The sequence below is a fragment of the Ursus arctos genome, chromosome X (genome assembly GCF_023065955.2).
Source record: "Ursus arctos isolate Adak ecotype North America chromosome X, UrsArc2.0, whole genome shotgun sequence".
NCBI lineage: Eukaryota > Metazoa > Chordata > Mammalia > Carnivora > Ursidae > Ursus > Ursus arctos.
Window position 1 is genome coordinate 71,438,298 of NC_079873.1, and position 21,314 is coordinate 71,459,611.

Consider the following 21,314-nt stretch of genomic DNA (forward strand, 5'->3'; position numbering starts at 1 on the left):
TTAATGTCTTTATTTTTAATTAATTACTGAGTTAGGGTCTACATTTTTTCATTTTTCTATTTGTTTTCTACTTGTCTTATGTCTTTTTTCCTCCTTTATTCCTCCATTGCTGCCCTCATTTTTGTTAAGTAAATATTTTCCAGTGCATCATTTTAATTATTTTGTTATTTCTTTTATTATATTTTTGAGTCATTTTCTTAATGGTTAACCAGGAGATTACAATTAGCAATTTAACTTTTAAAATCTAGTTCTGATTAATACAAGCATAATTTCAATAGTACACAAAAACTTTGTTTCTAGATAATTCTATTCTCTCTCCCTTCCATTTTGCTATTATGTCATAGAAATTATGTCTTTATGCATTGTGTCTCAATGAAAAGATTTATAATTATTGTTTTATGAAGCTTTATTTCAAATCAGATAAGAGAAAAAATTACAAATGAAAACTATTATCTTTTATGTTTATCTATAAATTTATTTTACTAGTTTTTTAAAAAATATGGATTTGTGTTACTCTCTAATGTCCACTTATTTCAGTCCAAAGACATCCCTTTATTATTTTTTGTAGGGCAGATTTTCTAGCAATGGAATTTCTCATTTTGTTTAAAAAATCTGGGAATGTCTTAATTTCTTTTTCATTGTTAAATGTTAGTTTTATGGGATAAATAATTCTTAAAGTGTTTTTTCTTTTAATAATTTGAGTATATCATCCCACTGCCCTCTGGACTTCACAGCTTCTGATGGGAAGTCAGCTGTAAATCTTATTAAATTTTTTTTGTAAAAAATTTACAAAAATTTTTTTGCTACTTTCAAGTTATCTCTGCTTTTGTGTTTCAAGAGTTTGATTATGTTGTGTCTGGGTGTTTATCAGAGTTTATTGAGATTCTAAAATGTGTGCATTAATGTATTTTACCAAATTTGGGGGTGAGTTTGGTGATTATTTCTTTAAATATTATTTTTCCCCTTTCGCTCTTTCCTCTGGATTTAAGACTCCCATTATTCATATAGTGTTCCATCTGGTGGTGTGCCACAGGTCTCTGAAACTCTTCACCTTTTTTTGTTTTTATTTTAATCCCAGTTACATAATGTACAGTATTATATTAGTTTCAGGTGCACAATATAATAATTTAACACTTCTTTACTTCGTCCTATGCTCTTCACAAGTGTACTCCTTAACTCCTGTCACATATTTAGCACATCTTTAAACCCACCACCCCTCTGGTAACCATCAATTTGTTCTCCATAGTTAAGAATGTCTTTCTTGGTTTGTCTCTATCACTCTTTTTATTCCCCTTAGCTCATTTCTTTAGTTTCTAAAATTAAAAATATTAGTGAGATCATAGGGTATCTGTCTTTCTCTGGCTGACTTATTTTGTTTAGCATAATATTCTCTAGCTCCCAACATGTTGCTGCAAATGACAAGGTTTCACTCTTTTTTATGGATGAGTAATATTCCATAATATACATAAATACAATCTCTTCTTTATCCATTCATCTGTCAATGGACACTTGGGCCACTTCCATATCTTGCCTCTCGTAAATAATTCTACTATAAACATAGTGGTGAATGTACCCTATGAATTACTGTATTCATATTCTTTGGGGAAATACCCAGAAGTGTGAATGTAGGATATTTTATTTTTAACTTCTTGAGGAACCTGCATATAGTTTTTCACAGTGGTTGCACCACTTTGCATTCCAACCAAAAGTGCAGGGGGGCTCCTTTTCCTCCACATCCTTGGCAACACCTATTGTTTCTTGTGTTGTTCATTTTAACCATTCGGATGGGTGTGAGATTTTATTGTATTTTTGATTTGCATTTTCCCGATTATAATTGATGTTGAGCATATTTTCAAGTGTCTGTTTGCCATCTGGATGTCATTAGAGAAATGTCTGTTCATGAATACTGACCATTTTTAAATTGGATTATTTGTTTTTTGGGTGTTGAGTTGTGTAAATTCTTTATGCATTTTAGACACTAACCCTTTATCAGATATGTCATTTGTAAATATTTTCTTCCATTCAATAAGTTGTCTTTTAGTTTTATTGACTGTTTTCTTTGCCATGCAGAAGATTTTTATTTTGATGTCATCACAATACATTATTTTTGCTTTTGTTTCTCTTGCTTCAGGAGACATCTAGAAAACAGTTGTTATGGCTAATGTCAAAGAAGTTACCACCTGTGTTTTGTTCTAGGATTTTTGTGGTTTCATGTCTCACGTTTAGGCCTTTCAACCATTTTGAATTTATTTTTGTGTATGGTGTATGAAAGTGGTCCAGTTTCGTTCTTTTGCATGTAGCTGTACGGTTGTCCCAACAACATTTCTTGAAGAGACTGATCTTTTCCCAAATGGATAGTCTTTCCTTTGTCAAAAATTAATTGAACAGATAGTTGTGGGACTATTTCTAGATTTTCTATTCTCTTCTAGTGATTTATGGGTCTTTTTTTGTGCCAGTAACATATTATTTTGCCTAGTACAGCTTTGTAGTATAACTAAGAAGTCTGGAATTGTGATGTCTTCGGCTTGTTTTTGTTTTTCAAGATTGCTTTGGCCGTTCAGGGACTTTCATGGTTTCACACAACTTTTAGGATTATTTGTTTCAGTTATGTGAGTGATGCTGCTTGTATTTTGATAGGGATTGTCATTTAATCTGTAGATTGCTTTGGTAATACAGATATTTTAACAATATTTGTTCTTCCACTCTATGACCATGGAATGTCTTTCCCTTTCTTTGTGTGGTCTTCAACTTCTTTCTTTTGTTTTTAAAGATTTTATTTATTTATTTGAGAGAAAGAGAGAGAGAGAGAGAGAGACCATGAGTTAGGGGGAAGGATAGAGGGAGAAGCAGACTCCACACTGAGAAGGGAGCCCAATGTGGGACTCGATCCCAGGACCCTGGGATCATGAACTGAGCTGAAGGCAAGTGCTTAACCAATTGAGCCACCCAAGTGCCCATTAAACTTCTTTCATCAGTGTTTTATAGTTTTCAGATTACAGATCTTTCACAGCTTTGGCTAAGCTTATTCCTGTATTTTTTATGTAATTGTAAATTGAATTTTTTTCTTAATTTCTTTCTGCTGCTTTATCATTGGTGTATAGAAATGCAAACGGATGCTTTATCATTGGTGTATCAAAATTCAAAGGATTTTTGTATATTAATTTTGTATCCGGTAAATTTATTGAATTCATTTATCTATTCTAGCAATTTTCTTGGTGGAGTCTTCTGGGTATTCTATATATAGTATCATGTCATGTGCAAATAGTTTCAGTTTGAATTCTTCCTTACCTATTTGGATGCCTTCTTTTTCTTTTTGTTTTCTGATTCCTGCAGCTAGGATTTACAGCACTATGTTGAAAAAAACAGTGGTGAGAGTATATTTCCTTCTATTGTTGGTTACCTTAGGGGGAAAGCCCTCATTTTTCCCCATTGAGGATGATGTTCACTGTAGGTTTTTCATATGTGGTCTTTATTATGTTGAGGTATTTTCCCTCTAACCCTACTTTGTTGAAGGTCTTTATCAGGAATGGGTGTTGTACATTGTGAAACGTTATTCTGCCTCTATTGAAAGGATCATATGGTTCTTATCCTTTCTTTTGCTAATGTGGTCTATCACATTGATTCATTTGCAAATATTAAACCTCCCTTGAAGCCCAGAAATAAATCCCACTTGATCGTGGTGAAGCATTCTTTTAATGTACTGTTGGGATTCAGTTTGCTAGTATTTTATTGAGAATTCTTGCATTCATCAGGCATTTGGGTCTGCAGTACTCTTTTTTATTGCAGTCTTTCTTTGGTTTTGGTATTATGGTAATGCTGGCCCCATAGAATGAATTTGGAAGTTTTCCTTTTCTCTTTTGGAATCATTTGAGATTAGGTATTAACTCTTCTTTAATGTTTTGTTGAATTCACCCATTAAGCCATTGACTCTGGACTCCTGATTTTTGGGAAATTTTTTTTCATTAATGATTCAATTTCTCTATTGGTTTTAGCTTTGTTGAAATTTTCCTTTTCTTCCTGATTTGTTTTTGTAGTTTATATGTTTCTAGGAACTTAACCATTTTTTCCATGTTGTCCAATTTTTTCTCATATAATTTTTCATAATATTCTCTTATAATTGTTTTATTTCTTTGGTATTGTTATTCTCCATTCTCATTTGTTATTTTACTTATTTAAGTCTTTCCCCCTTTTTTCCCTTGATAATTCAGATGTTTATCAATTTTATTAATTTTTTTGAAGAACCAGTTACTAGTTTCATTGACCTTTTCTATTTTCTTGTTTGCTTGTATATAATTTATTTCTGCTCCAATCTTTATTATTTCTAACCTTCTGTTAGTTTTATGTTTTTGTATGTTGTTCTTTTTCTAGTTCTCTTATGTCTAAGATAAGTTATTTGAGACTTTTATTGCTTCCTGAGGAAGGCCTGTATTGCTATAAACCTCCCTCTTACTACAACTTTTACTGCCTCCCAAAAGTTTTGGACTATTCTGTTTTCATTTTCATTTGTTAATACATATTATTTTTATTTCTTCTTTGATTTATTGGTTAACCTATTCATTTTTTTTAGTTGCATGTTATTTAACCCCCATGTATTTGTGGTTTTTCCAGATGTTTTCTTGTGGTTGAATTCTAGTTTCCTAGTCTTGTGTTCACAAAAGTTTTGTGATATGACTTAGATATTTTTGGATTCTTTGAGGTTTGTTTTATGGGATGATACATGGTTTATTATGGAAAATGTTCAATGTGTAAATGAAAATAATATGTATCTGCTGTTTGAGAATGCAATGTTCTGAATATAACTTTTAAATCCATCTGTTCTAGTGTGTCATTCAAACCATTGTTCCCTTATTTATTTTCTGTTTAGATAATCATCCCATTGATATAAGTGTGTTTAAAGACACTTAATATTATTATCCTCAATTATTTCCTTTATTTTCATTATTAACTACTTTATCTATTTGGGTGTTTCTAGGTTGGGTGCATAAATATTTCCAATTGTTATATATTCTGTTGGACTGTCCCTTCTATTATTATTTAGTGTCCTTCCTTATCTTTTGTTACAGTTTTTGTTTAAAGTATATTTTGTCCTAGGGCGCCTGGGTGGCTCAGTTGGTTAAGTGACCTACTCTTGGTTTCAGCTCAATTTGTGATCTCAGGGTCATGGGATCGAGCTCCACATTGAGCTCCATGCTTAGCTTGGAGTCATTTTGGGACTCTCTTTCCCTGTCATTCTGCACCTCCTTCCAGCTCTCATTCTCTCTCTCTCTCTCTCTGTCTTTCTCTGTCTCCCTCTAAAAGCCTCCTGTGCTGGGGACAGGGCACAGACTGGCAGATCGGTAGTGGTGGTGAAAGGTCTTTAGAGCACCGCCCCAGACTGAAACCTGGAGCTCAGGGGTGCACATGCAAACTGGGATGGCTGACCGTTTTAGAACACAAAGGACAAACACACGCCCAGCCCTGGGAGAGAGGACTGGGAAAGCGTCTGTGGGGTGCACAAACCAGGACGCTGAGGGGTTTTAGCAGTACAGAGAGAAATGAAGTCAGTGTAGCCTGGAGAGCTCAGCAAAGAGCAGACTGCGATCTTCCTGTTCTGAGACAGAGATTTGGATATGGTCACTTCTGCTCTGACTCTCAGAAGAGACACAAAGCTGTCAGGGAAAGCAGCCAGAGAACAAAAGACCGGTTCTCACTGTGCCCATCCACCCCCACAAGGGTTATTACTTTGGACTCTGTACATTCCCTCAACCATACTTCATCAGAATGATAAAGAGGAATCCTTAACAAAAGAAAGAAAAAGAGACTGTGGCCTTTGCCACAGAACTAATGGATATGGATATAACCAAGATGTCAGAAATGGATTTCAGAGTAACAATTATCAAGATGATATCTAGGCTTGAGAAAAATATTAACAAAATATATAATCTCTAAGGGCTGAAATGAGATCTAATCTGGCCAAACTTAAAAATGCTATGACTGAAATGCAGTCAAAACTGGACGCTCTGCCTGCCAGGTTAAATGAGGCAGAAGAATGAATTAGTGAGTTAGAAGATAAGATGATAGAAAAGAAAGAAACTGAGGATGTCGGAGAAAAACATATTAAAGCCCAAGAGATCACACTGAGAGAGATTAATGAAGCCAGGAAGCATTCTAATGTCAGGAATTATTGGGATCCCTGAAAGGGTGGAGAGAAAGAGGTCTAGAAGGTATATTTGAGCAAATCATAGCTGAGAATCTCCCTAACCTGGGGAAGGAAACAAACATTCGTGTCCAAGAGGTAGAGAGAGCCCTTCCCAAGATCAATGAGAAGAGACCAATGGCCCGACATATAATAGTACAATTTGCAAATCCTAGACCCAAGGAAACAATTTTGAAAGCAGCAAGGAAAATAATTTCTTACATACAGGGGGAGGAATATCAGAATAACGTCAGACCTATCCACAGAGACCAGAAAGACATATTTAGGGAACTAAATGAGAAGAACATGCAGCCAAGGATACTTTACCCAGAAAGGCTGTCATTCAGAAAGGATGGAGAGATAAGGAGCTTCCAAGACTGGCAGAAAATGAAAGAATATGTGACCACTAAGCCGGCCCTGCAAGAAATATTAAGGGGGTTCTATAAAAGGCAAAAGACACCCAGAACAGAAATTTACAGAGACAATGTAAAGAAACAAGGACTTAACAGGCAACATGACAACATTAAAATCATATCTCTCAATAATCACTCTCAAAGTGAATGGCTTAAATGTTCCCATAAAACATCACAGAGTTGCAGATTGGATAAAAAGACATGACTTATCCATGCACTGTCTACAGGAGACTCAATTTGAACCTAAATGTACAACCAGACTGAAAGTGAAGGGATGGAGAAAAATTTTTGATGCCAATGGACCACAAAAATAGCTGGGGTAGCAATTCTTATATCAGACAAATTAGATTTTAAGCTAAAGACTGTAGTAAGAGATACAGAAGGACACTATATCATTCTTAAAGGATCTGTCTAATAAGATAATCTAACAATTGTAAATATCTATGCCCCTAACATGGAAGCAGCCAACTACACAAGCCAATTGTTGTTAACCAAACAAAGAATCATATTGATAATAATACTTTAATAGTAGAAAAGATCAATACTCCACTCATAGCAATAGACAGATCATCTAAGCAGAAGATCAATAAAGAAACAAGAGCTTTAAATGACACACTGGTCCAGATGGACTTCATAAATATATATGGAACATTCCACCCTAAAACAGTAGAATACTCATTCTTCTTGAAAGCACATGGAACTTTTTCCATAATGGACCAAATACTGGGTCACTAATCAGGTCTCAACCAGTACCAAAAGACTGAAATTATCCCCTGCATATTCTCAGACCACAGTGCTTTGAAACTGGAACTCAATCACAAGAAAACAATTGGAAGGAATTCAAACATTTGGAAGATAAAGAGCATTCTGCTAAAGAATGATTGGGTCAACCAGGAAATTAAAGAAGAACTTAAACAATTCATAGAAACCAATGAGAACAAAAACACATCAGTCCAAAACCTCTAGGATACTGCAAAAGTGGTCCTAAAGGGGAAATACATAGACATCCAAGACTCACTCAAAAACAGAGATTCTGAAAATACAAGCTAAGCTTACACCTTAAGGAACTGGAAAAAAAACAGCAAATAAATCCTAAACCAAGCATGAGAAGAGAAATAATAATGATTAGAGCAGAGATCAAGGAATAGAAACCAGAAATATAGTAGAGCAGATCAATGAAACTAGAAGCTGGGTCTTTGAAATAAATAATAAGATTGATAAACTTCTCAGATTTATCAAAAAAAAAAAAAAGAGAGACAGAGAGAGAGAGAGAGAGAGAGAAAGGTCCCAAATTAATAAAATTATGACTGAAAGGGGAGAGATCACAACTTTCACCAAGGAAATAGAAACAATTATTAGAAACTATTATCAACAACTATTGCCAATAAATTAAGCAACCTGGAAGAAATGGATGCATTCCCAGAAACCTATAAACTAGCAAGACTGAAACAAGAAGAATTGGCAATCAGAATAGATCAATAACTGTAATGCAGTTGAAGCAGTGGTCAAAAACCTCCCAAAAAACAAGAGTCCAGGCCATGATAGCTTTCCAGAGGAATTTTTTTTTTTTACGATTTTTTTATTTATGTGACAGAGAAACAGCCAGTGAGAGAGGGAACACATCAGGGGAGTGGGAGAGGAAGAAGCAGGCTCATAGCGGAGGAGCCTGATGTGGGGCTCGATCCCATAACGCCAGGATCACGCCCTGAGCCGAAGGCAGACGCTTAACGGCTGCGCTACCCAGGCACCCCTTTCCAGAGGAATTCTAACAAACACTTAAAGAAGAAATAATACCTCTTCTCCTGAAACTGTATCAAAAAATAGAAATAGAAGGAAAACTTCCAAACTTGTTCTATGAGGCCAGCATTAACCTGATCCCCAAACCAGGAAAAGACCCCATCAAAAAAGGATAATTACAGACCAGTATCCCTGAAGAACATTGAATGCCAAAATACTCAACAATATCCAAGCCAATAGGATCCACCAGTACATTAAGAGGATTATCCATCACAACCAGGTAGGATTTATTCCTGGGATGCAAGGGTGGTTCAACATTAGCAAATCAATCAACATAATAGAGCACATTAATAAAGGAAAAGACAAGAATTATATGATTCTCTCAATTGATGCAGAAAAAGCATTTGACAAAATACAGCATACTTTCCCAATTAAAATTTCTTAGAGTGTAGGGATAGAGGGAACATTTCTCAATATCATAAAAATGATCTATGATAAGCCCACAGCAAATATCCTTCTCAATGAAGAAAATCTGAGAGCTTTTTCCTTAAGGTCAGGAACACGACAAGGATGCCCACTCTCACCACTATTGTTCAACATAGTACTAGATGTTCTAGCATCAGCAATCAGACAACAAAAAGAAATAAAAGGCATTCAAATTGGCAAAGAAGTCAAACTCTCTCTCTTTGCAGATGACACGATACTTTATGCGGAAAACCCAGAAGGCTCCACCCCCAGAACACTAGAACTCACACAGCAATTCAGCAATGTGGCAGGATACAAAATCAATGCACAGAAATCATTTGCTTTTCTATACAGTAACAATGTAACTGTAGAAAGAGAAATTAAGGAATCAATTCCATTTACAATATCACCCAAAACAATAAGATATGTAGGAATAAACCCAACCAAAGAGGTAAAGTATCTATAATCTAGAAACTCCAGAACACTTATGAAAGAAATTTATGAAGACACAAAAAGTTGGAAAATGTTCCTTGCTCATGTATTGGAAGAATGAACATTGTTAAAATGTCTATGCTTCTTAGAGCAATCTACACTTTCAATTCCATCCCTATTAAAATACCATTGGCATTCTTCAAAGAGATGGAACAAACAATCCTAAAATCCGTATGGAAGTATAAAAGGCTCTGAATCATCAAAGGAATGTTTAAAAAGAGAAACAAAGCTGGGGGCATCACGTTGCCTGATTTTAAGCTATATTACAAAGCTGTGATCACCAATACAGCATGATACTGGCAGAAAAACGAACACATAGATCAATGGAACAGAATAGAGAGTCCAGATATGAACCCTCACTCAATGGTCAACTAATGTTAAACAAATCAGGAAAAAGCATCCCATGGAAAAAAGACAGTCTCTTCAATAAATGGTGCTGGGAAAATTGGACAGCTATATACAGAAGAATGAAACTTGACCATTCTCTTACATCATACACAAAGATAAATTCTAAATGGATGAAAGACCTCAATGTGAGGCAGGAATCCATCAAAATCCTAGAAGAGAACATGGGCAGTGACCTCTTCAGCATCGGCTACAGCAACTTCTTTCAAGACACGTCTCCATAGGCGAGTGAAACAAAAGCAAAAATGAACTTTTGGGACTTCATCAAGATAAAAAGCTTCTAAACAGCAAAGCAAACAGTCATCAAAACTAAGAAGCAACCCACAGAATGGGAGAAGATATTTGCAAATGAAATAATAGATAAATGGCTGATATCCAAGATCTATAAAGAACTTCTCAAACTCAACACCAAAAAACAAATAATCAAGTAAAAAATGGGCAGAAGACATGAACAGACACTTCTCCAAAGAAGACATACAAATGGCTAACAGACACATGAAAAAATGTTCAATATCATTAGCCATCAGGGAAATTCAAATTAAAACCACATACCAGTTAGAATAGCAAACATTAACAAGGCAGGAAACAACAAATGTTGGTGAGGATGTGGAGAAAGGGGAACCCTCTTATACTGTGGATGGGAATGCAAGCTGGCACAGCTACTTTGGAAAACAATATGGAGGTTCCTCAAAAAGTTAAAAATAGAGCTACCCTATGACCTAGCAATTACACTGCTAGGTATTTACCCCAACGATACAGATCTAGTGAAAAGAAGGGGCTCATGCACCCCAATGTTCATAGCAGCATTGTTCACAATAGCCAAACTGTGGAAGGAGCTGAGATGCCCTTCAAGAGATTAATGGAATAAGAAGATGTGATCCATATATACAATGGAATATTACTTAGCCTTCAGAAAGGATGAATGCCCACCATTTGCATCAACATGGATGGAACTGGAGATAATTATGTTAAGTGAAATAAGTCAAGCAGAGAAAGACTATTATCATATTTTTCCACTTATATTTGGAACATAAGGAATAGCACAGGGCATTAGAAGAAGGAAGGGAAAAATGAAGGGGGGGGGAATCAGAGGAGGAGCCAAACCATGAGAGGTTCTGGACTCCAGGAAACTGAGAGTTTCAGAGAGGAGGGCGTGGGGGATGGGTTAGCCAGGTGATGGGCATTACGGAGGGTATGTATTGCAATGAGCACTGGGTATTATATGCAAACAATGAATCTTGGAACAGTACATCAAATACTAATGATGTACTACTGTATGGTGACTAACATAACATAATAAAAAATAATAATAAATACAGTATATTTTGTCCTGTATATTTATTGCTCCTTTGACTTTCTTTTTACATCCATTTGCATGATAAATATTTCTCCATCCCCTCACTTTCAATATGCAGGTGTCTTTAGGTCTAAATACATACATTCTGTCACCCTATGTCTTTTGAATGGAGCATTTGTGCATTTATATTCAATGTAATTATTGAAAGATATGCTTTTATTGCCATTTTAATAGTTGTTTTTTCGTTATTGTTTCCTGAAGTTTTTCTCTGATCCTTGTTTTCTTTTTCTTTCTTTCATGGCTTTCTGGTTTTCTTTAGTGATATATTTAGATTTCTTTCTCTTTATTCTTTGCATATTAGTGGTTTTCATTATTTTTATCATTAGGCTTGTATATAACCTCTTCTGTATATATGAGTCTATATTATGTTGATGGTCACCTAAGTTTGAACACTGATTGATCAAGATGGTGGTTGCTGATGGACGGCACTGGAGGAGATAATGCTTAGTGAAATAAGTCAAGCAGAGAAAGACAACTCTCATATGATTTCTCTCATCTATGGAACATAAGAACTAGAATGATCAGTAGGGGAAGAAAGGGATAAAGAAAGGGGGGGTAATCAGAAGGGGGAATGAAACATGAGAGACTATGGACTACGAGAGACAAACTGAGGGCTACAGAGGGGAGGGGGGTGGGGGAATGGGATAGACCGGTGATGGGTAGTAAGGAGGGCACATATTGCATGGTGCACTGGGTGTTATACACAACTAATGAATCATCGAGCCTTACATCGAAAACCAGGGATGTACTGTATGGTGACTAACATAATATAATAAAAAATCATTATTAATAAAAAAAAAAAAGATGGTGGTTGCTGAAGGTTAGGGTGGCTGTGGTAATTTCTTAAAATAACAATGAAGTTTGCCTCATCGATTGACTCTTCCTTTTACTTGAACATGTAGAAGACCGCGTACAGTTGATTGACCTAAGTATAGTATTGCTGTGTCTCAGGGAATAGGAAGACCCAAGGAGAGGGAGGGTCATGGGGAAATATCACTGATCACAGATCACTATAACAAATAGAATAATAATGAAAAATTTTCAAATATTTTGAGAATCACCAAAATCTGACACAGAAACAGAAAGTGAGTAAATTTTATTGGAAAAATGACACCGATAGACTTGCTCGACACAAGGTTGCCACAAATCCTCATTTTGTAAAAAATACAATACCTATGAAGTGCAATAAAGTGACCACGTATGCCTGTACACTTGGACATATAGATATAAAGGGTATAGATAAAGATAGATGGGTATAAATTTTCTCAATCTTTTCAAGTATTGCATATCTTCTGTTTTCAAAGTTAATTTGTTAACGTACTCTTAAGAAATTTTTGTAACCAGCATTTTGGATAGCACCTAGAATACTAGTATAATAATCAAGCAGTTTAGAAGAATTTTCCTCTTGTATTAGAGTCTTACTTATCCTGTGACAAATTACCAGAAGTTTAGTCCCTTAAAACAGCATAAATTTGTTGTTTTACAGTTCTGAGAGCAGATGTCTGAATAAAATCAAGGCATTGGTGGGACTGTGTTGCATTCTGGAAGCTTTAGAGGAGAATCCATTTTCTTGCTTTTTGCCAGTTACTAGAGCCTGCCAGAATTCCTTGCTTCATTATCCCTCTCCATTTTAAAGCCAGAAAGGGCTGGTTGAGTTTTTACAATGTAATCTTTCTAGTTTTTACTCTACTTTTTCCTTCTTCCCCAATTAAGGACCTTATGACTACATTGTGTCCACTAGGAACATCCAGATAGTTTCCTTATCTTAATATCATGTGATTAGGCATCTTAATTCCACCCTTAAATGTATTTACCTCTTGCTATATAACATAACATATATAAACATTTCAAGGATTAGGATTTAGACATTTTGGGGTATTCTGCTTACCACACAATATTTTGCTTTTTGAAAAGCAAAGTTTAATACTATAACTATGCTTAAAAGTCTCTAAACATATTTTTATTAAAGTGGTTCCAACAACTTTGACCTTTGAGATTTATCCAAGAAAGTCAAGAACTATCTTGGAAATTAAGGTAATTTCTGACATACTAGGTTCATTCAGGTTGTTAGGATACTAACTTCTGGTCTATGTTAAGTGACTCATTCCACAAGTTAGAATCTGACTTGATATAAAAACATTTCTTGTTTTCTCATTTCAACTTATAAAGACTCATCTTCTTAGTAAAGACCCACTTATGCTCTTACAATCTCAGTTTCTCATTTGCAAGATATAAATATCAAAAGCAACTACCTCATAGTGTGGTGAGGATTTAATAAATTAATGTATACAAAGAATTTAGCACTGTCCTTTGGACATCATAGATGTTTAATATTATGCTGATATAATAGCATTATTATTTTCCCATTTTTATTATTTTTTAGATGCAAATTTTACTGGAGGCCTTCTTAGCCTTTAGACAAAATCATTTTCATTCCAAATTGAAATAAATAAGAGTTGTCCCTTGTTTCCATTAATCTATGAAATTTTCTATGAAATCGAAAAATAAAGGTACAGGTGTAATTCTGTTCTGTTATGATTGTCAGTATCTTAAGGCATACAAAAGTTAAAAAACATGAGAGATACTTTTTGGTGAGTTTACCAAGAAGCTTATAACTTTTTTTTAATAATAATTTTTTATTATGTTATGCTAGTCACCATGCAGTAGATCCTTAGTTTTTGATGATGATGATTCATTCTTTGAGTATAACACCCAGTACACCATGAAATATGTGCCCTCCTTAACACCCATCACTGGCCTATCCCAGTCCTGCACACCCCTCCCCTCTGAAGCCCTCAGTTTGTTTCCCAGAGTCCATAGATTCTCATACTTCATTCCCCTTCTCTTTACCCCCCCTTCATTCTTCCCTTCCTTCTCCTATGGATCTTCCTGCTATTTCTTTTGTTCCATAGATGAGAGAAACCATATGATAATTGTCTTTCTCTGCTTGACTTATTTCACTTATCATAATCTCCTCCAGTCCCGTCCATGTTGCTGCAAATGTTAGGTAATTGTCCTTTCTGATGGCTGAGTAATATTCCATTGTATATATGGACCACAACTTCTTCTTTTTTTTTTAAAGATTTTATTTATTTATTCGACAGAGATAGAGACAGCCAGCGAGAGAGGGAACACAAGCAGGGGGAGTGGGAGAGGAAGAAGCAGGCTCATAGCGGAAGAGCCTGATGTGGGGCTCGATCCCATAACACCGGGATCACGCCCTGAGCTGAAGGCAGACGCTCAACCACTGTGCCACCCAGGTGCCCCTGGACCACAACTTCTTAATCCAGTCATCTGTTGAAGGGCATCTCGGCTCCTTCAATGATTTAGCTATTGTGGACAACGCTGCTATGAACATTGGGGTGCATATGGCCCTTCTCTTCACTATGTCTGTATCTTAGGGGTAAATACCTAGAAGAGCAATGGCTGGATCATAGGTTAGTCCTATTTTTAGCTTTTTGAGGGACCTCCACACTGTTTTCCAAACTGGCTGTAACAACTTGCATTCCCACCAACAATGTAAGAGGGATGCTCTTTCTCCACATCTTCTCCAACATTTGTTGTTTCCTTCCTTGTCCATTTTTGCCATTCTAACTGGCATAAGGTGGTATCTCAAAGTGGTTTTGATTTGAATTTCCCTGATGGCTAATGATTTTGAACATTTTTTCATGTGTCTGTTAGCCATTTGTATGTCCTCATTGGAAAAGTGTCTGTTCATATCTTCTGCCCATTTTATGATGTGATTATTTGTTTCTCCCGTATTGAGTTTGAGAAGTTCTTTGCAGATCTTAGATACCAGTCTTTTATCTGTACTGTCATTTGCAAATATCTTCTCCCATTCTGTGGGCTGCCTCTTAGTTTTTTTGACTGTTTCCTTGGCTGTGCAGAAGCTTTTTATCTTGATGAATTCCCACAAGTTCACTTTTGCTTTTGTTTCTCTTGCTTTTGGATATGTGTCATGAAAAAGGTTGCTTTGGCCAATGTCGTAGAGGTTGCTGCCTATGCTTTCCTCTAAGATTCTGATGGATTCCCGTCTCACATCGAGGTCTTTCATTCATTTGGAGTTTATCATTGTGTATGTTGTGAGAGAGTGCTCAAGTTTCATTCTTTTGCATATAGCTGTCCAATTTTCCCAGCACCATTTATTGGAAAGACCATCTTTTTTCCACTGGATGTTTTTTCCTGCTTTGTCAAAGATTAGTTGCCCAAAGAGCCGAAGGTCCATTTCTGGGTTCTCTATTCTGTTCCATTGGTCTATGTGTCTGTTTTTGTGCCAGTACCATGCTGTCTTGGTAATCACAGCTTTGTAGTATAGCTTGAAATCTGGCAAAGTGATGCCGCCAGCTTTGATTTTCCTTTTCAAAAATTCCTTGGCAATTCTGGGCCTTTTCTGGTTCCACACAAATTTAAGGGCTCTTTGTTCCAGCTCTTTGAAAAATGTCAAAATTGGTGTTTTGATTGGGATGGCATTGGAAGTGTAGATTGCTCTGGGTAGCATAGACAGTTTAACTATGTTTCTTTTTCTGATCCATGAGCATAGAATATTTTTCCATCTTTTTGTGTCTTCTTCAATGTTTTTCATGAGTGATCTGTAGTTTCTAGAATACAGATCCTTTAACTCTCTGGTTAAGTTAATTCAGAGATAAAGTATGACTTTTGGTTCTATTGTAAATGGAATGGATTCCCTAATTTCTCTTTCTTCAGTCTCATTGTTCATCTATAGAAGTGCAACTGATTTCTGAGCATTGATTTTTTATCCCGCCACATTACTCAATTGCTCTGTAAGTTCTAGTAATTTGAGGGTGGATTCTTTTGGGTTTTCCATATAGAGTATCATGTCATCTGCGAAGAGAGACAGTTTGACTTCTTCCTTGCTGATTTGGATACTTTTTATCCCTTTTTTTTTTTGTCTGATTGCTGTTGCAAGGACTTCTAGTACTATGTTGAATAATAATGGTGAGAGTGGGCATCCTTGTTCTGTTCCTGATCTTAAGGGAAAAGCTTTCAGCTTTTCCCCATTGAGAATGATATTCGCTGTAGGCTTCTCATAGATGGTTTTTTATGAAATTGAGGAATGTACCCTCTATCCCTGCACTCTGAAGGGTTTTAATCGGGAGAGGATCCTTTAATTTTTTGAAAGCTTTTTCTGCATCAATTGAGAGGGTCATACGGTTCTTGACTCTTTTCTTGTTTTTTTTTTTAAGATTTTATTTATTTATTTGACAGAGAGAGAGGCAGCAAGAGAGGGAACACAAGCAGGGGGTGTAGGAGAGGGAGAAGCAGGCTTCTCGCTGAGCAGGGGGCCCGATGTGGGGCTTGATCCCAGAATGCTGGGATCACGCCCTGAGCCAAAGGCAGATCCCCAACCAATGAGCCACCCAGGCGCCCCGACTCTTTTCTTGTTGATATGATCTATCACACTGATCAATTTGCGAATGCTGAACCACCCTTGCATCCCAGGGATGAATCCCACTTGGTCATGATGGATAATCCGTTTAATGTACTGTTGGATCCTATTAGCTAGGATCTTGTTGAGAATTTTGGCGTCCATATTCATCAGGGAAATCGGTCTCTAATTCTTTTTGATGGGGTCTTTGCCTGTTTTGGGGATCAAGGTAATACTGGCCTCATAGAATGAGTTTGGTAGTTTTCCTTCTGTTTCTAATTTTTGAAACAGCTTCAGGAGAATAGGTATTATTTCTTCTTTGAATGTTTGGTAGAATTCCCCAGGGAATCCATCAGGCCCTGGAGTCTTGTTTTTCGGGAGGTTTTTGATCACTGTTTCAATCTCTTCATAATTAATCGGTCTGTTTAAATAATCAATTTCTTCCTGTTTCAGTCTTGGTAGTTTATAGGTTTCCAGGAAGGCATCCATTTCTTCCAGGTTATTTAATTTATTGGCATAAATTGTTGATAAAAGTTTCTAATGATCCTTCCTATTTCATTGGTGTTGGTCATGATCTCTCCCCTTTCAATCATAATTTTATTACTTGGGTCCTTTCTCTATTCTTTTGAATAAGTCTTGCCAGTGGCTTATCTTTTTTATTTATTCTTTCAAAGAAACAGCCTCTAGTTCTGTTGGTCTCCTCTACTGTGCTCCTGGTTTCTAATTCATTGATCTCCGCTCTAATCTTGATCAATTTTCTTCTCATGCATAGGTTAGGCCTGTTCTTCTGTTCTAGCTCCAGCTTCTTGAGGTGAGAATATAAGGACTGCATTTTAGATTTCTCTATTCCTTTGAGTGAGGATTGGGTGGCTATGTATTTTCCCCTTAGGACTGCCTTTGCAGTGTACCATAGGTTTTGGACTGATGTGTTTTCATTTTCATTGGTCTCCAAAAATTGTTTGATCTCCTTCTTAATTATCTGGTTTACCCAATCATTCTTGAGCAGGGTGGTTCTTAGTTATCAAGTGTTTGAATTTCTTCCAAATTTTTCCTTATGATTGAGTTCTGGTTTCAAAGCATTGTGGTCTGAGAATATGCAGGGAAAACTCTTAGTCTTTTGGTATCAATTGAGACTTGTTTTGTGACCCAGTAGTATTTTGCTTATTTCTTTCATTCTTTGAATAGGCCTTCTCTCAAAGCAAAAATTTTTTAATTTGATAAAATCCAATTTTGTTGTTTGTATTTTCATTGGCATTTCTAAGAAACCATTGCCAAACACAAGATCACAGTTTGTTCCATTGTTTTCTTCTAAGTGATATACAGGCATACCTTGAAGATTTTTCAGGTTTGGTCCCAACTGCAATAAAGTGAGTATTACAACAAAACAATTCATTCTTTTTGTTTTCCTACTACATATAAATGTAATGTTTGCACTAAATTGTAGTTTGTTAAGTATGCAATAGCATTATGTCCCAGAAAACAATGTACATACCTTAATTTAAAAATATTTTGTTGCTAAAAATGTTAAACATTTTCTCAGCATTCAGTTGGTCATAATCTTTTCTAGTGGATGTCTTTCTTCAATGTTGATGGCGGCTGACTGCTCAGGATGGTGGTTGTTGAAGGTTAGTGTGGCTATGGCAATTTCTTTAAAGTAGACAACAGTGAAGTTTGCCACATTGACCTTTCCTTTCACAAACCATTTCTGTGTAACGTGCAATGCTTTTTGGTAGCATTTTCCCGAAGTGGAACTACTTTCAAAATGGAAGTCAATCATCTCAAACCCTGTTGTTGTTTTATCAACTTTATCAATATCAATGTAATATTCTAAATTCTTTGATGCCATTTCAACAATCTTCAGAGCATGTTCACCAGGAGTAAGTTCCATCTTAGGAAACTATTTTCTTTGCTAATCCATAAGAAGCAACTCCTCATCAATTAAAGTTTTATCATGAGATTACAGCAATTCAGGTACCATTTTAGGCTCTGCTTCTAATTATAGTTTTCCTGTAATTTCCATCACATCTGCAATTACTTCCCCCATGGAAGTCTTGAATCCCTCAAAGTCATCCAAGAGGTTTGGAATCAACTTCTTCCAACTCCTGTTAATATTGGTATTTTCAACTCTTCCTATGAATAATGAATGTTCTTAATAACATCTAGAATGGTGAATCCTTTGCACAAGATTTTCAATTTATTTTGCCCAGATCCATCATTGGAATCACTATGGCAGCTCTAGCTTTACAAAATGTATTTTTAAATAATAAAATTTTAAAGTCAAAATGGCTCCTTGATCCATAGGCTGAAGAATGAATGTTGTGTTAGCTGGCATACAAACAACATTAATTTCATTGTACATCTCCATCAGAGCTTTTGGGTGACCAGGTGCATTGTCATTAACCAGTAATATTTTGAAATAAATATTTTTCTGAGCAGTAGGTCTCAACACTGGGCTTAAATATTTAGTAAACCATGTTATAAACAGATGTGCTGTCATCTAGGCTTTGTTTTTCCATTTATAGAAGACAGGCAGAGTAGAAATAGCATAATTCTTAAGGGTCCTAGGATTTCTGGAATGGTAAATGAGAATTGGTTTCAACTTAAAGTCACCAGCTGTATTAGCCCCTAACAATATAGTCAACCTATCCTTTGAAGTTTTGAAGTCAGGCATTCACTTCTTTTCTCTAGCTGTGAAAGTCCGAAATAGCATCTTCTTCCAATAGCAGGCTGTTTCATCTATATTGGAAATCTATTATTTAGTATAGCCACCTTCACTAATTATCTTAGCTAGATCTTCTAGATAACTTGTTGCAGTTTCTACATCAGCACTTGTCGCCTCACCTTACTCTTTTGTGTTATGGAAATGGCTTCTATCCTTAAACCTTATGAACCAACCTCTGCTAGTTTCAAACTTTTATTCTGTAGCTTTCTTACCTTTCTCAACTTTCACAGAATTGAAGAGAGTTAGGGCATTGTTCTGGGTTACGTTTTAGCTTAAGGGAATATTGTGGGTGGTTTGATCTTCTATCCAGACCACTAAAACATTCTTCATATTAGCAAAAATGCTGTTTTACTCTTTTATTATCCATGTATATACTGGAGTAGTACTTTTAATTTCCTTCAAGAACTTTTCCTTTGCATTCACAGCTTGGCTAACTGCTTGGCAGAAGATGCTAGCTTTCAGCATATCTTGGTTTTCAACATGCCTTTCACACTAAGATTGATCATTTTTAGCTTTTGATTTAAAGTGAAAGATGTGTGACTCTAACTTGAACACTTAGAAGTCATTGTAAGGTTATTAATTGGCCTAAATTCAATATTGATGTGTTTTAGGGAATAGGGATGCTCAATGAGAGGAAGAGAGACAAGGGAACAGCCAGTAGGTGGAGCAGTCAGAACACACACAACATTAATTAAGTTTGCTATCACATATGGGCATGGTTTGTTGTGCCACCAATTACAATAGTAACAACAAAGATCACTAATCACATCATCATAACAAATATAATAATTATGAAAATGTTTAAAATATTGTGAGAATTAACAAAATGTGGCACAGAAACAAGATAGAAATGCTGTCGGAAAATAATACCAATAGACTTGCTCAATGCAGGTTGCCACAATTCTTCAATATGTAAAAAATACAATATCTGTGAATAATAATAGAGTGAAGCATATAAAATAAGGTGTGCCTATATAGGTTTAGATCTCATGTTTAAATCTATAATGTAGTTTGAACTAATTGTAAATGATGTAAGGTAGGGTTCAGTTTTCAACCTTCTGCTTGTGGATATCTAGCAGAATTTGTCAAAAAGACTATTCTTTTCTCCCACTGAATTGATTGACATAACATTATACTTTAAACCATATCAAAAGATTAAATCCCTCTAAAATCTGCATTCTATTACAATTTTTTGATTGGTCAGCTGTACACATTTGAGGCTTAAAATATTGGACTTGAACAGTGAGTTAGAAAGGTACATCAAAATATGCACACAAAAAAGAGGGGGCTTGCTGTAAAAACGATCAGGACTGAACAATTACCCTGTTTGGTGCTCTGGGGTAGTATGGAGAGGACAGTGATTTTCAGTGAGATATTCATTTGGTAACCTATAGGAACATACAGAGAAATGGATTTTACCTCAATCTCAAGTCAACCTCAAAATCAAGAATTGTATTTTCTTTTGCTCTGTTCTTCACTTTCTAACTAGAACTCTATAACATATTCCAACTTTCTATAAAGTACTACAGTATCTAGTATTTTTTAACTCTCTGTACCTGTCAGGTACTTTGCCATATAATTTGCATAATTCCATGTTCTGAATACATGAATATAATAGTTTTTAAAGTGTGAAGTACTAGGTATGGAACATTTACCATAAAGATAAAGAATATCTATTGTTTTTCACTATATCAACATATATTAGTCATTCTATGACTTGTGGACATTTTTGGGAATGATATTTGATAGGTAATGGTACTTACTGTTTATCATTGGGACAAGTCACTTAATTTATCTGCCTCCAGGCTTTACATAGCAGTCTCACAGTTTAAACTCAGTCAACTTTACTACAAATCCCTTTCTCATTCTACTATACCCTTTCCAAAAGACATAATAAATGATACAACAAATGTAAATAATATAATAATTTGCAATGTCATCTTCTTTAAAAACAAAAGCATGTCTGGTTTTCAAATTATTTCACATAATTTTGATTATTTAGAAATTAAGAAATTCTGGATTCCATGTCATATCAAACAGAATAACTACCTTTGAATAAATAAACTTTACATAAGCAATGTTACAAATAAATTTAATACTAGCATTTTATTATTGTCTATAGCTTGAGAAACAACGGACTGCATTGTCTTGAGTGTTTTCAT

At 35.5% G+C, this 21,314-nt stretch overlaps 1 pseudogene; it reads right to left on the reverse strand.

Annotated features, from left to right (window-relative positions):
* Positions 1-17,993: 17,993 nt before the first annotated feature.
* Positions 17,994-19,718, reverse strand: LOC113244332 (tigger transposable element-derived protein 1-like; annotated as a pseudogene).
* Between the last annotated feature and the right edge of the window lie 1,596 nt (positions 19,719-21,314).